The following is a 17,549-nucleotide window of genomic DNA, read 5'->3' on the forward strand; positions in this document are numbered from 1 at the left end:
AACCCGGCTGTATGCAAATTAGTCTGTCCCTGGCCCAGTGCATCATGGGAACAGGGCAGACCAGACTACAAAAGCCAATTCTTACACTGGGAAGGAAACAAGCTTCCGGGGACCGGTTTCTGCCATTTCAGGCGTCTTCGGCCCGGCTTGCTTGAATCCTGATGGTGCAATGAGCAAGGGACTCACATCTGAGTATACCCTTCCACGCTTAGGGTGGACTAAATTATTTACAACAAGGGGTGCTGATGGACAGAGTCTCTGAATTAAGCAGAGTACTCTCACCCAGTCAAGAGATCAGGGCTAGATCCAACACCGTTTTTTAGCTCATTGCACCATCCCAGTTTCAGAACCCGGCTGTATGCAAATTAGTCTGTCCCTGGCCCAGTGCATCATGGGAACAGGGCAGACCAGACTACAAAAGCCAATTCTTACACTGGGAAGGAAACAAGCTTCCGGGGACCGGTTTCTGCCATTTCAGGCGTCTTCGGCCCGGCTTGCTTGAATCCTGATGGTGCAATGAGCAAGGGACTCACATCTGAGTATACCCTTCCACGCTTAGGGTGGACAAAATTATTTACAACAAGGGGTGGTGATGGACAGAGTCTCTGAATTAAGCAGAGTACTCTCACCCAGTCAAGAGATCAGGGCTAGATCCAACACCGTTTTTTAGCTCATTGCACCATCCCAGTTTCAGAACCCGGCTGTATGCAAATTAGTCTGTCCCTGTCCCAGTGCATCATGGGAACAGGTCAGACCAGACTACAAAAGCCAATTCTTACACTGGGAAGGAAACAAGCTTCCGGGGACCGGTTTCTGCCATTTCAGGCGTCTTCGGCCCGGCTTGCTTGAATCCTGATGGTGCAATGAGCAAGGGACTCACATCTGAGTATACCCTTCCACGCTTAGGGTGGACAAAATTATTTACAACAAAGGGTGGTGATGGACAGAGTCTCTGAATTAAGCAGAGTACTCTCACCCAGTCAAGAGATCAGGGCTAGATCCAACACCGTTTTTTAGCTCATTGCACCATCCCAGTTTCAGAACCCGGCTGTATGCAAATTAGTCTGTCCCTGGCCCAGTGCATCATGGGAACAGGGCAGACCAGACTACAAAAGCCAATTCTTACACTGGGAAGGAAACAAGCTTCCGGGGACCGGTTTCTGCCATTTCGGGCGTCTTCGGCCCGGCTTGCTTGAATCCTGATGGTGCAATGAGCAAGGGACTCACATCTGAGTATACCCTTCCACGCTTAGGGTGGACAAAATTATTTACAACAAGGGGTGGTGATGGACAGAGTCTCTGAATTAAGCAGAGTACTCTCACCCAGTCAAGAGATCAGGGCTAGATCCAACACCGTTTTTTAGCTCATTGCACCATCCCAGTTTCAGAACCCGGCTGTATGCAAATTAGTCTGTCCCTGGCCCAGTGCATCATGGGAACAGGGCAGACCAGACTACAAAAGCCAATTCTTACACTGGGAAGGAAACAAGCTTCCGGGGACCGGTTTCTGCCATTTCAGGCGTCTTCGGCCCGGCTTGCTTGAATCCTGATGGTGCAGAATTGGCTTGGTAGTTTGGTCTGCCCTGTTCCCATGATGCACTGGGCCAGGGACAGACTAATTTGCATATAGCCAGGTTCTGAGCTGGGATGGGGCAGTGAGATAAATAACGGTGATGGATCAAGCCCTGATCTTTGGACTGGGTAAGAGTGGTCTGCTTAATTCAGACACTCTGTTCATCACCACCCCTTTTCTGAATCATTTTTGGCTACTATAGGTGTGGCAGGGTATACTCAGACATGAGTCCCTTTCTCACTGCTCCATCAGGATTCAAGCAAGCCGGGCCGAAGAGCCTGAAATGCCAGAAACCGGTCCCCGGTAGCTTGTCTCCTTTCTGGTGAAGAATTGGCTTGGTAGTTTGGTCTGCCCTGTTCCCATGATGCACTGGGCCAGGGACAGACTAATTTGCATATAGCCAGGTTCTGAGCTGGGATGGGGCAGTGAGATAAATAACGGTGATGGATCAAGCCCTGATCTTTGGACTGGGTAAGAGTGGTCTGCTTAATTCAGACACTCTGTTCATCACCACCCCTTTTCTGAATCGTTTTTGGCCACTATAGGTGTGGCAGGGTATACTCAGACATGAGTCCCTTTCTCACTGCTCCATCAGGATTCAAGCAAGCCGGGCCGAAGAGGTTGAAATGCCAGAAACCGTTCCCCGGTAGCTTGTCTCCTTTCTGGTGAAGAATTGGCTTGGTAGTTTGGTCTGCCCTGTTCCCATGATGCACTGGGCCAGAGACAGACTAATTTGCATATAGCCAGGTTCTGAGCTGGGGGGCAGTGAGATAAATAACCGTGATGGATCAAGCCCTGATCTTTGGACTGGGTAAGAGTGGTCTGCTTAATTCAGACACTCTGTTCATCACCACCCCTTTTCTGAATCGTTTTTGGCTACTATAGGTGTGGCAGGGTATACTCAGACATGAGTCCCTTTCTCACTGCTCCATCAGGATTCAAGCAAGCCGGGCCGAAGAGGCTGAAATGCCAGAAACCGGTCCCCGGTAGCTTGTCTCCTTTCTGGTGAAGAATTGGCTTGGTAGTTTGGTCTGCCCTGTTCCCATGATGCACTGGGCCAGGGACAGATTAATTTGCATATAGCCAGGTTCTGAGCTGGCATGGGGCAGTGAGATAAATAACGGTGATGGATCAAGCCCTGATCTTTGGACTGGGTAAGAGTGGTCTGCTTAATTCAGACACTCTGTTCATCACCACCCCTTTTCTGAATCGTTATTGGCCACTATAGGTGTGGCAGGGTATACTCAGACATGAGTCCCTTTCTCACTGCTCCATCAGGATTCAAGCAAGCCGGGCCGAAGAGGCTGAAATGCCAGAAACCGGTCCCCGGTAGCTTGTCTCCTTTCTGGTGAAGAATTGGCTTGGTAGTTTGGTCTGCCCTGTTCCCATGATGCACTGGGCCAGGGACAGACTAATTTGCATATAGCCAGGTTCTGAGCTGGGATGGGGCAGTGAGATAAATAACGGTGATGGATCAAGCCCTGATCTTTGGACTGGGTAAGAGTGGTCTGCTTAATTCAGACACTCTGTTCATCACCACCCCTTTTCTGAATCGTTTTTGGCCACTATAGGTGTGGCAGGGTATACTCAGACATGAGTCCCTTTCTCACTGCTCCATCAGGATTCAAGCAAGCCAGGCCGAAGATGCTGAAATGCCAGAAACCGGTCCCCGGTAGCTTGTCTCCTTTCTGGTGAAGAATTGGCTTGGTAGTTTGGGCTGCCCTGTTCCCATGATGCACTGGGCCAGGGACAGACTAATTTGCATATAGCCAGGTTCTGAGCTGGGATGGGGCAGTGAGATAAATAACGGTGATGGATCAAGCCCTGATCTTTGGACTGGGTAAGAGTGGTCTGCTTAATTCAGACACTCTGTTCATCACCACCCCTTTTCTGAATCGTTTTTGGCCACTATAGGTGTGGCAGGGTATACTCAGACATGAGTCCCTTTCTCACTGCTCCATCAGGATTCAAGCAAGCCGGGCCGAAGAGGCTGAAATGCCAGAAACCGGTCCCCGGTAGCTTGTCTCCTTTCTGGTGAAGAATTGGCTTGGTAGTTTGGTCTGCCCTGTTCCCATGATGCACTGGGCCAGGGACAGACTAATTTGCATATAGCCAGGTTCTGAGCTGGGATGGGGCAGTGAGATAAATAACGGTGATGGATCAAGCCCTGATCTTTGGACTGGGTAAGAGTGGTCTGCTTAATTCAGACACTCTGTTCATCACCACCCCTTTTCTGAATCGTTTTTGGCCACTATAGGTGTGGCAGGGTATACTCAGACATGAGTCCCTTTCTCACTGCTCCATCAGGATTCAAGCAAGCCGGGCCGAAGAGGCTGAAATGCCAGAAACCGGTCCCCGGTAGCTTGTCTCCTTTCTGGTGAAGAATTGGCTTGGTAGTTTGGTCTGCCCTGTTCCCATGATGCACTGGGCCAGGGACAGACTAATTTGCATATAGCCAGGTTCTGAGCTGGGATGGGGCAGTGAGATAAATAACGGTGATGGATCAAGCCCTGATCTTTGGACTGGGTAAGAGTGGTCTGCTTAATTCAGACACTCTGTTCATCACCACCCCTTTTCTGAATCGTATTTGGCCACTATAGGTGTGGCAGGGTATACTCAGACATGAGTCCCTTTCTCACTGCTCCATCAGGATTCAAGCAAGCCGGGCCGAAGAGGCTGAAATGCCAGAAACCGGTCCCCGGTAGCTTGTCTCCTTTCTGGTGAAGAATTGGCTTGGTAGTTTGGTCTGCCCTGTTCCCATGATGCACTGGGCCAGGGACAGACTAATTTGCATATAGCCAGGCTCTGAGCTGGGATGGGGCAGTGAGATAAATAACGGTGATGGATCAAGCCCTGATCTTTGGACTGGGTAAGAGTGGTCTGCTTAATTCAGACACTCTGTTCATCACCACCCCTTTTCTGAATCGTTTTTGGCCACTATAGGTGTGGCAGGGTATACTCAGACATGAGTCCCTTTCTCACTGCTCCATCAGGATTCAAGCAAGCCGGGCCGAAGAGGCTGAAATGCCAGAAACCGGTCCCCGGTAGCTTGTCTCCTTTCTGGTGAAGAATTGGCTTGGTAGTTTGGTCTGCCCTGTTCCCATGATGCACTGGGCCAGGGACAGACTAATTTGCATATAGCCAGGTTCTGAGCTGGGATGGGGCAGTGAGATAAATAACGGTGATGGATCAAGCCCTGATCTTTGGACTGGGTAAGAGTGGTCTGCTTAATTCAGACACTCTGTTCATCACCACCCCTTTTCTGAACTGTTCTTATTCAAGCAGCTAACAAGAACCTAGAACTTTTCGACAAATACTTCTCCACCCTAAAACCCCACACCCTCAGCACACTCACTCCCTCTCAGGTCCTTACTACCCCCAACACCCCTTCCTCTACTGAAGATCAGAGACCACCCTGTTCATCCAGACATGAGGATAGAGACACTACCAACTCTCTGGCCTCAGCACACATTGCATTGACACCCTCTGCTACTTCACGCAGCACCTTTCTTCAACCCCTTCCTTCACGTAGATCCGTGGAAAGAAGCAACACCAACTCCAACTCCTTTCCACGCACTGCATGGACACCGCCATCTACCGCAAGCAGCACTTCTCTGGACCTTAACACTTCCCCCTCCGCACCTTTCGCTCCGGAAGAACATCGACCCCTATCACTCAGAAGAAACTACTCAATCTCCTTACCATGTACTACACTGACACCCTCAGCATTTTCACCATCACACAACAGGTCTAGGGACCCTACTACTACCCCCACTGCCCATTCTTCTCTGGAAGAAAATCAACCATATCCCTCACTTAGAACCGATGAAAGCGGTAACAACTCTCTCTCCTTAGCACGCACTTCACCGATATCCTCTTCCTTCTCTCGCAACACTTCTCGGGACCCTACTACTACCCCCACCACCCTTCCCTCTCCTGAAGAAAATCGACCCCGTTGTGCACCCAGATCCAGTGAAAGAAAGATTACCAACTCACCCTCATTAGTACGCACTGCAGTATCTTCCCCAACTAGAACTAACATGAGAACCAACATTAACACTACTCCCTCTACATCCCATATCCTGTCTTCCCCACAGCATCAGCAGATGGAACAAGACTTTCTCAAGACCTCATACCGCACCTCTAGAAACCTTCAAAACGTTATCTTAGAAATCAAAACCATCTTACAACTTGCTGGAAAATCTCTTACTAAACTTAAGCATCTTCAAAACTTGCTAAAGACAGTCGGCAACATGACAAAAACTATCCTCCTGCCTCTAGACAAACGATACTTGCGCATGCGCAATCTCTCCAATTCCACTACGGACCAGGAAATGCAAACTCTGTTACGGTTGTACGAATCTCCATCCGACCATGTCTTAGACAAAGAGGAATACGCTATCCGCCTCGTCTCCATCAACCCTTGCAAAACATCACATCCAATCCATAGAGGATTAAACTGGAATACTCTGCACTTTATAACCCCAAACCAAGATAACCAGGAGCCTAGTCTAAAGAATCCATCAAACCAGATTTCTTGCCTTCTACTAAACTGCCGCTCAGCCCCTAAACACGCCTCTGACATTGCCGACCTCATCCTTAGCATGAAAATTGACATAATTATCCTCATTGAAACATGGCTCAAGGAATCATCTTCACCATGCCTTGACCTTGTGGTTCCCCCAGACTTCAACATCATTAGATTAGACAGACCTCACAAAATAGGCGGAGGCTTAGCCTGCATACATCGATCTGACCTCACCATCTCAAAATTTCACTCGGAGCCCCTGGACTCCTGTGAATACCTTGGCATCTCTGTGAATTCACCAAGCAACCACTCCCTTAAATTACATATTTTCTACCGTCCTCCAGAACAAAACATAACTTTCACAGAACAACTTATGGAAATCATCATGGCTAACTCGTCCCCTCACTCGAATGACATATTCCTTGGTGATTTCAATCTCCACTGGGAGAACACACTGGACAAGCAGGTCAACACCCTTAAAACCTTCCTTGCTGACCACTCCCTGATCCAAGCTGTCTCAGAGCCCACTCACTCAAAAGGTGCCACGCTAGACTGGCTCATTTCTAAACTAAACACTATTTAATTGATTTCGATTACCCCCTGAGACTGGTCAGACCATCATGTTATCACCTTCCAAATCCCTTCTTGTAACAAGAAAATCCTCCCACAACAAATTAAACCTAAACAATGATAAGAGACACAAAGAACAGCAACTGGAACAAGCTTGCCTCCCAATGTGAGAAGGCTCTTATCCCCCAACAACATAGGAGACGTCACTGCCCTTACGGATCACTATAACTACACGATGACCAAAATATTCGACCAAGCCGCATCGACAAAACTCAAAAGAACTCCTGACAAGGATAAAAACCCATGGTTCAGTGAAGCCCTGAATGAGGAGAGGCGCAAACTCAGATCATCTGAACGGAAATAGAGGCAACACCCCTCCCCCTCCCAGCTGAAACAACTCCGAAAAGCAAGACAATCATACAATAAAAGTATTCTAAGATCAAAAAAAGACTTCAAATCAGAACTAGAGAATGCTAAAAGTAGACGAAAAAAACCTCCTCAAAATTCTGAATCAACAATCGAACAAATTGGCGAAATCCTCACTCTTAACATCAACCTCACAGCTAAGTAGTGACAAATTTTCCACATTCTTCACAACAAAAAAGAATTCCCTCCAACTTGAACTCAATATGGCAGCAATCAACTTAGCCACCCCAAAGATCAGTCAAGCCACTAACCTGGTACTACATAAGCGATCTCTACCCAAAAATAACTTGCACTGGTCCAACTTCAAATGTTATTATATCAATGATATCACCAAAATTCTAGCAACTACTAAACTCAACAACCACTTCAATAACCCTGTCCCAGCAAAGTGCCTACCCCACATCTATCATATCATATCCCCTCTCTGGCCAAGATCATTAATGCCTCGCTATCACAAGGTCACATCCCGGATTGCCTAAAAACTGGTCAAGTTACTCCTATCCTAAAAAAAACAACAGCTAGCACCTCCGACCCCCAACAACTTCCGACCTATAACCAACATTCCCATGCTAGCAAAGGTCTTGGAAAAATGTGTTCAGCAACAACTGAATCTTCACATCACAAACTTCAATTTATTGAACATCCACCAATCGGGCTTTAGACCTGGTCATAGCACTGAAACAGCCATCCTACATATAGTAGACGACGCCCTCTTAGCTCTTGACCGCAATGAAACATGCCTGCTAGTCTTGCTCAACCTCTTATCAGCCTTCGATACGGTCAACCATGACAAACTTCTAACAAGACTAGAAGACAGGATGGGCTTTTCTGGCACAGTCCTTCTATGGTTCAAATCCTTTCTGGAAAATAGAACACAATCATTCATGACCGACAAGATCCTTTCTCTATCTTCACCTAACCTACTAGGAGTACCACAAGGCACTACCTTGTCACCCACACTATTCAACTTATATGTCGAACCACTCACTGATTTACTACAGCAGGCGAGCATCTCCTACCACATGTACGCGGACGACACCCAACTTTATATTAAAATCACCTCCATTGAAGAGATTAAGTTAATTAATTTAGCTCTCGAAAAACCCGTACAATGGCTAACGACCAACTTCCTCAAGCTTAATTCACAAAAAACTGAATTTCGTTTAATCTCCCCCCAGTAACTCACAAGAAATAAAGGAATGGACCAAAATGATCACTGCTCTAAATTGCACGCCAACGTTGGTGGACTCCACAATATCACTTGGAATCACACTGGATAAGAACCTTAACATGCAAGCTCACATTAACTTGATGGCTTAAAATACCCGCTTTCACCTCAACTATCTCAGAAAAATGAAGCCATTTATCGAGATCCCTGACCTCAAAACTGCAGTTCAGGCCTTAGTCATTTTAAGGCTAGCACACGGTTGCTCCACCTTGTCAGGGCTTTCCAAAATCTCTACCGCACCTCTAAAAGCTTGTCTCAACGCGGCAGCAAGACTCATTACAGGATCGAGGAAATTTGACCACATATCGCCACACCTGATGGCACTCAACTGGCTACCTTATGAAGCTCGTATTCACTTAAAGATTGCTTGCATTACTCACAAGGCGCTACACCACAACACCCCGCAGTTCCTAGGTCAAAAACGTGCACTATCTGGAGGAAACAGATATTCTAGGAGCACAGATAATCTACTCCTGAAACCCGCAAGGTTCAACAAGACTAAAACCTCCAACCGAGCATTTTCGGGAGCGGCGCCAAGAATTTGGAACTCGCTTCTGCCATTCATCTGAAAAATCGCCTCGACGCCCCTCTTCAAAAAGGAAGCAAAATCATTCCTGATGAGCAAATTCCTCCCTTAAAATCCGCATAAACACCAAGCCCGCTTCAACTTCTAACTCGTCTATACTCCTTCCTTTGATAACTCGAAGATAAGACTTGCACAAGCTCGTATTGACTCCTTATCGCAGAACTGTTTTCTACTCAGCCTTTATCCCCCGAACTTTATTATGTTTTTGATGTTACTTATATGCGTTGTTTTTGTCTATTTTGTTTAGTACCAAATGTGCTTTTCATTCCTTGCTTACTTTGTAAAGCACCCTGTTACCCTACCTTGGGTCTGGTTTGCGCTATAAAAACTTTAAAAATTAATAAATAAATAAAATAAAAAGGAGTTATCACTAGTACCTGAAAATGCTGTCTCCACCCCCTGTAGTGCGGCTGGACCAGGGAGGACAAAACTGGTTTTACTGAGCAAGAGAGACTTTCTGAACAAAGACTTCACAGGGGAAAAAAGGGGTCTAAGTATTAGACCTAAAACCCCAGAACTTTAGATTGCTTCTGGACTAAGAGGACCCTGGCAAGAAGAACAGCTGAAGAACTGCTAGGAGTAGTACTGATGCTTTGCTGTCTGTTGCAGTCTGCTGCAGTTGCAGCTGCTGCTTTTGTCTGTGAGCACTGGAAAGGACTGGGCTTTTGCCTTCCTGTGGTATCCTGCTTAAGAAGATTCTTCAAGGGCTTGAAGTAGAGCTTGCCTTCTGTTAAGAAGTCTCAGGGACACAAAGACTTTACCTGCAGCATCCTTTAACTCCACTCCTGGGAGTTCTGACTTCCCTAGTGGTGCCAAATCCAGTTCTGGATCCTTGGAGGATGCTCCTGCTGCAAAGAACTACAAAGAACTGAAGAAACCAGCAAAATCCATGCTTTGTCCTTATGCTGCCGTATTTTTTGATGCAGCACTGCCGTGTGGCAGAAATTCCCAATGCACAACCCCAAGCAGCCAAAGACACCACTGAAGTGCCTGTCAGCAGCCCGACAAGTCACAGTATGGTGAGTTTAACACATTGTCTCCAAAGTCTGAGACTCCCACACCGACTCCAACGCAGGCCCTGCTGTGCGGGTAAAAGAAACAATGCATCGTGGGACCGCAGCTGAAGAAAATGATGCAGCACGTTTGCCACTGCCTCATCGACCTCCAGCATGTCCTGGATTCACATGGATTGCACCTGTGTGCCAAGTTTTTCTGACGCAGCACCTGCAGACCAGAGCATCTTGGAATCTTGGAATCGATGCATCACTTCCCCATACAGTCCAGATTGGATGTATCGCTTCTCTTGTGTGCAGCAGAACTGTACATCGCCTCCCCAAGGTCTCAGGAACTGACGCATCAGTGTGTTTTCTGATGCTTCCCTCCTCTGCGGCTGTTTTGCCTTATCGATTTTGACACATTTGCAGTACCTTGTGTAAAAACCATGCATCCATAGATTTTTACAGACAGAATTTCTTGACACCTTTTAAAAATAATATTTTGAGTTGTATAGGTTGGATTTTGGTCTTGTTTGGTTTAGATAAAGATACTTTCTTTTTTTAAACTGGTGTGATGTCCAGTTGGAGTGATTTCACTGTGTTACTGTGTGTGTTATGTACAAATACTTTACACATTGCCTGTCTGCTCTTGGCAAGCTACTAAGGGGGTGAGCAGGGGTTATCGAGGCTTGTAACTCCCTTATCCTGATTAGAAGGATATGTCCCTACTTAGACAGGGTGCATACCACTGCCAACTAGCGATCCCCATTTCTAACAGCCATTTGAACACACATTGATAGTGTCTGGGCAAATGTTTCACCTCATGAGTACCAGTTTGTCAAAAGAATACAGCAAACAACAGCTGAGGTGTGACCAGTTAACCCTTGCAACCTTTTCACTACTGCACCAGATGTGGAGTTTTTCCTTAGTACCTTTTTGTCCATTTAAACTGAAATCTGCAAATTACACAGCAGATGATGGATTAAGTGGCTAGCGTGGTACATTGATAATTAGGCGGAAAACACAAAAGCCACGGAATCGCATAATTGTAGAGTCCCTGGAAATAGGTGATGGCGACCCTGTAAAGGTAACTTAATTGTTGGTATCTGCAGGGGTCACAGCTGCGTAAAGGACACATTGTAGCTCCATATAAATTCCCAGTCCATGTCCTTGAGAATTTGAGCTACCATGCTCCTCAGTGGGTGGATGTGCCTCATGGCTCTGTCTTGTCCGGCCTACACAGTGGGATGCGGCTGTCCGTGCGAGTCAGCATTTGTGTGGTCCTTATAGGGGTTTACTTGTATTTGCTAGGCGAGGACATTTAATACAACCCACACTTTTTGTGCGGGTAGTATTAAATGCATTGCATTGGGCATGAAGATCACGCATTGTTTTATAATTTTGTTTTGTATTTCTGCAGAGGAATGTAGCAAATTTTTTAATTTGTTCAAAAATTGTTGAACATATATCAGTGAATGTCAACACGTGTTTGTTTCAATTGAAAAATTAAATGGTGATAAGAAATTTGAAAAAGTTTGTATCGTTTTAACAAAAACAGTATACATTTGTTATATATGTTTTGGTGATTGTGCACACTGTGTTCATGTTCAGTCACTTGACCTTCAAGTTGCTACTTGAGGCCATGAGGTAATTTCCTCCTGTACGTTATCACAAGCAGAGACACAAAACATTTTCTGCCTGGAAAATATGTGTCATGTTGAGATTCCCAGACTCTCACATTAATTTGCACACAGACACCATCCTTAGCTGTACTTTCCATGGTTCCCGTTTTGGTCTCCTTATGTTGCATAGGTGCTTTGTTGTATCTCGCGCCTTTAATTCCACTGTTGGGATTCTGCATGCTCTTGCTTAAACAATCTTCATGCTTCCTGTGAGACCAACAGTCCATAGATTCAGGTGGAGGTAAAAACTTTATTAATATCTTGAATACATTAATCCAATTCAACATTCTTGGATAACAACTAATTCACCCATTTTGCAGAACCGGTGTGTTCAGCTGTTGAATGTGTTTCATGTTTACCTACTTGCCCCTGTTTTGTTCCCATGTATCCATGAAACCTTTCCGCTTGTTCATTTCATCTTTGTCAGTGCTCTTGAGGTTTTAGATTTAGGGAAGCTAGGGGTTTGCGTCTGGAAGTTCTTAGGCGGACTGGTGGTTGTGGCAGTTACTTTCTATGTTGCAAAAGTCAAATAGAGCGAATCCGACAACAAGCATTTACAATGCAATGGTCTCGGCATTGTTAAAGTTAGAGCTATTGGCATTGCTCATGACATTATTTTTATTTATGTTTTTGTTTTTAAAACATATAAATAAATGGCATTGTTATTTACACTGCCAATAGCTTAATCTCTCGCAACTGCGAGACCTATTGCGTTTGCACCCACACACAGAGCCACACACACATACACAGAGCCACACACACACACACACAGACAGAGCCACACACACACATACACAGACAGAGCCACACACACACACACACACACACAGACAGCGCCACACACATACACACACAGACAGAGCCATACAAACACACACAGATAGAGTCACACACACACACAGAGCCACACACAGCGCCACACACACAGACAGAGCCACACACACAGACAGAGCCACACACACACACACAGAGCCACACACACACACACAGAGCCACATACACAGAGCCACACACACACAGACAGAGCCACACACTTTGGGGGCCATGTTTATAAAGGCGTGGGGCTGCTTCATTTGCCACGACCCCACTAGGCTTGTTTTGCCTTTTGTGACACAGTGAGACTGCCAGCAGCACTAGCAAGTGTTGTGATAAGCTGAGGAAATATACATTGTATTCTGCAGACAGCATCCCCAGGACTAAGCTGATGCTACCACCTCAGACTGTGGAAATTTACAGTTGCTTACTTGTTTTTTTTATTATCTTGCCCCACGTTATTTTAATTCACTCTTTCCCCACGTGGCCAGCAGCTGCTATTTTTATATTTAGTTTTTTAGTTTTACTTTTGAGCTCACCCAGATATGGTGAGAGACTGTGACATGGTGCTGGAGGGTTGAGTGCTAGGAGGCAGAGGCAAACAGACTACGTAGGAAGCGCAAAAAGCTGACAACAGAGACTGGGAGCACAGGAGTCCAAAGAATACCCCTGGCCCAGAACGCCTTGTCCAAATAAAGCACAGGTTGCTGCAGGCCAGCCAACACTAGCCAATCAGTAATAAGCCCTGCCTGCAACCACCCAAGCACAGTGAGCAGCACGTCCAGACAAATAAACGTTCCTAGCGTGCTGCCCCACCAATCACGGATTAACTTTCTATGTGAAACCTAGTCAATTCCAATTGGAGAACGAACGGGAAAGGTCAGGACAACCACAACAGATACACATACATCTCCGATTAATAGTTCAATAAACCATTTCTGAAGCAATTGGTCAGCTGGTTGTTCATAATTCTGCTTGCATCCAAAGTGGGGGGAGCAATTATAGTTGTGTTTATTAAAGGATATCAGCTATTCAGTAGAGCTCGCCCCTGCACTTAAGCACCTGCACACTTATCAAATATAAATAATTTCTTTAGTCCATGCCCCATGTATACTTTTAGCCAGTTTTTACTTTTTCAAATGCTCCACTGTCAAGCCACTCAATTTCTGTACAACTAGTTGTTGTGACAGTCAGAAAGGAAAATGTGGCAGTTATTAACCTGTGGGGATTTTCAACGGGTTAACTGAATAAAAAATATCCTGTGACAAAAAGTTTCCATTCAGCCAGGAAGCACACCTTCAGATCGCTTACATACTGGACACAGTAGTGCACAAGCGCAGACAATCACGATTTTATACTGCCAGTTATGCCAAGTCCCTCTCCAATGCCAGACAACCCGCTTTCAGCGCTCATTAAATTATTTGCTTCAATTCCGATTCATAATACACGATTCTATATAAGTGCAATTCCTAGGTTAAAAATGAAATATAATCCAATTGTACGCGAAAAGTAATAATTGTTTATGTTGTCTTTGCGAGAAAAGAGGCTAAATTTAAAAGAAAGCTACAAAACGCCCACACTGCATAATAACAAATATTTACGTTGATATGATTTTTTTTTTAAAGGTCATGTTTGGCAAATTTAATGGTTTTCCTGGGGACTGTTTGTTTTCCCTATATACCACCATTGAAGACCGACTGCATTACGAGCAGTTTGGTTGACAAGGGTCCACAAGCAGCCGATTTTAGGCATTGTTAGGTCACGCCTAGGCAGCCCAAATGCAGGGGAGCAAGCACAGCGAGGGGGCAGGGGAGCAAGCACAGCGAGGAGGCAGGGGAGCAAGCACAGCGAGGGGGCAGGGGAGCAAGCACAGCGAGGGGGGCCTGGAAAGCAAGCACAACGAGGGGGCAGACGCACAACAGAGGGGACAGATGCACAATGAGGGGACAGAGGCAAGAACACTGGCACAATCAGGGAAGATAGGCAAGAAAAGCGAGCACTCACCGGAGGACTCGGCAGCTTCTCGACTTCTTCCGGCAGCGGTCGGGCAGAAATGGCGTCAGAAAAGCGCCGCCATTTTCGCATTCGGGGGCGTGGTTTTTACTGTTGAGTGATGGATGACGTCACAGAGTTAAAAACAGCAAAAACACGCCCCCAAATCCGAAAAAGACAGGGCTTGAACGGAGTGACGCCCCTCTCCTCCAATGGCTGGCCTCCGTTTAGGAAGCCAGCCAATGGAGAAGGGGGGCGGGTTCAAGCCCCCATATTAAGAAACATTAAATCTCGGAGCAAGACTGCGCAAGCGCAGCCCACGGTCCGAGCCCTAAAAATGACATGGAGAACTAACCACAAAGGCAAAATTGCATATCACTTTTACACAATTCTAACAGACCTTTGGAGTTTGAAGAAGATCTACTATACCAAGTGTTTCCAGAAAAAATGTTACTTGGGTAAAACCAATTTTCCTTAATTTTATTAAATATTCAGCATTTATATTCAGTCACTAGGGGCTATTCCTGTACTGTTCCAATTGCACCCTTTAAAAGGCCTTTCTCCCTTAACTGAGGTTCCAAAAGACATGAATGGAAATAGGAGAACCTACAATCAGGAACTGCGCCACATCCTCCATCATCAGCTAAAGGATACCATTTTTGTGTAACAAAAACAAAACAATAGCCGAAATATCCTGTATTGATTATTGATTTAAGTTAAATACTGATACTTATTAACCTTAATTCTAGGCATGATACCATTTATTCATGTTGTCTCCATCCATATAAAACTTGGCCTACCAGCGACTAACAACTTAATTAGCACAAGGATGGAGATGGTTACAAAATTATTTGAAAACATAATTTTTGGCAATTTACATCCCATCTGCGCCTATCAAGAAAATCTGGCAACAATCAGGCTTTTTCGAAATTCTAGATTAGAGAGAGTCACAATGTTTTTGATATTTGGAAGACAATTGATGAAAAACACTCATCATTAGGGCCCACCCAAATATGAAACAAGGTTTGTCTGAGCGAGGCAAAGATCCGCTGATGAAGCATACCACCTCAGTGGGTGAGGGTCTTACTTTCTTGAATTAGTGATTTTTTTGTCCTGCCCATTATTAATTACTAATACAGGAATTTACTGTCAACTAAGACTAGGTCTATCATATCTTTTGTTCCATATAGTGTAGTAAGGGAAGTTGTATGATACATATCTGAAAAATGTAACCCTCTCACACCATTTAAAGTGAATAAATATATAGGCTTATGGCTGATAAATATATGTGTATGGATGGAAGAATTGGATAATGACTGTGTGCTCACAAATTTATGTTGGTAGCAGGAGGCTATTCTTCCCTGCTGCTACTCACTTACTCATCTATTCATTGATCAATATACCAAGTCACTCTTTCATCTATCCACATTCACCAATACTCACCCATAGATAGAACGTCCAGATTCAGTGAAGCACCATCCATACAACCTCACAAAAACACAAACACTTGCACTGGCCCATCAATTAACAAGCACTTTCACACAAAAAATGCCAGGCCAATTGGCTATGCCAATACTTCTACTTGCCAATTATTTGGTCCAGGCAACCCGCGTACATGTGGGTAGATGGCTTATTTTTGATTTTCCTCTTTTTGCAATGCATCCACAAACTACCTGTATCTGAAGTGATTATTGAAAAAAGGAGCATCATTTTAGTGACTCTAGTATTGCTCAAAATTTAAAGAAAGTAAACAGAGGGTGGGATGGCAAAGGGACCCTATAGGAGATGCATTGAGGTAAGGCAACATGCATTTTCTGTTTCAGGGTAATAGAGCAGAGAAGATCCAGTTTACAGAACAAGTGAAGCCAGCAGAAGGATTTCATAACCTAGAGTAAGAGGGAATAGGAGCACAAGAGGTAGGAAGACACGTAAGACAAGAGTTGGGGCTGAACACAACACCGTCAGTAATACCATTGACAAAGGGGCAGGGTTAAAAAAACTAGGATCAAAGGAGTATTCCCCGTGAAAGCACAAAAAAGGTAAAATAAAACAAAAAGTAAATATTAAACTGTAACGTGTTCATGGGGAGTTTCCTATATAGTTCCATAAATAATAGAAAATGTGAACAAAATATACATTTTGTAGCGTGCTCTTGAGAAGTATCACTACTGCTAAGAAACAGGCAGTCTCTCTTCAATGTCTTTGTTAGCCAAAGCCAGCTCGCCCCAGTGCTCATCTTGATGTTCACTGGCAAGAGGGGGGTAGGACAAGTCTCATAATAGTAACCCCCTCACTCTATTTGTGAGCTCCAGACATGAACAGCCCTCACAGTAGCCTGCTTGGCCTGATGTGCCCACTCAGAAATATTCAATGGTACCAGGAGAAGGCACCAGTATACGCTGCCATTACCTTTTCCATATTTCTAGTGACTGGTATAGTCTACTGATGGCTATATGATCAGCCAAGGGATACCTGGGAGTCATGACTAGACTTCCAGGCAGATAGCATCCCAACTCCAAGCTTGTCTGCATCTGTGTGATCTGCAAATGTATAACTTCAGAAGGCAGGAAGTGGAAGGGGCTAGTGCCGACCGCCATCTTTGTATGGTCATCTCCTCCCCAGCCCACCAGAGCAATGGTCTTTAATCATCTGGCTAAACACGAGAGCTCTCTGCAATCTAATGCACGAATGCAAATTTAAAACAAATACAAAGAGGTTTGTGAGCGCCTCCAAAATTAACAAGCATTGGCAAAGCCAGTGAGTCTTGCCTTGAGGACGTATTGGTTTTGCCAGTGGATTTAGCAAATCTGCACAGCATCAGCATGGACAATTAACAATGAAAAGCAAGCATTGGGAAAGCTAATAGGTCTCGGGTTTGGGATCTTTTGACTTTGCCAATGCTTTTAGCACCGGGGATGCTGTGCAACATGGTTAATAAACAGGGGGAAAATAGCCTGTTGAGGCCTACTGCGTCATTTTGTAGGTGTGTGCACCAAGCATGCACGCGCCTACAAAATGATGCTAGGATTTTTTCTCCTCTTTTTGTTTGCTAATCCGAACCAAAAAAAACCCTAAAGTAACATGAGTTGGTGTGGGGGAAAACATAGTTGGGGGGTAGAACGCAGGCGGGCGAAGAACGTGGTCAGGGAAGGAATA

Source organism: Lissotriton helveticus, chromosome 8, assembly GCF_964261635.1.
Source record: "Lissotriton helveticus chromosome 8, aLisHel1.1, whole genome shotgun sequence".
NCBI lineage: Eukaryota > Metazoa > Chordata > Amphibia > Caudata > Salamandridae > Lissotriton > Lissotriton helveticus.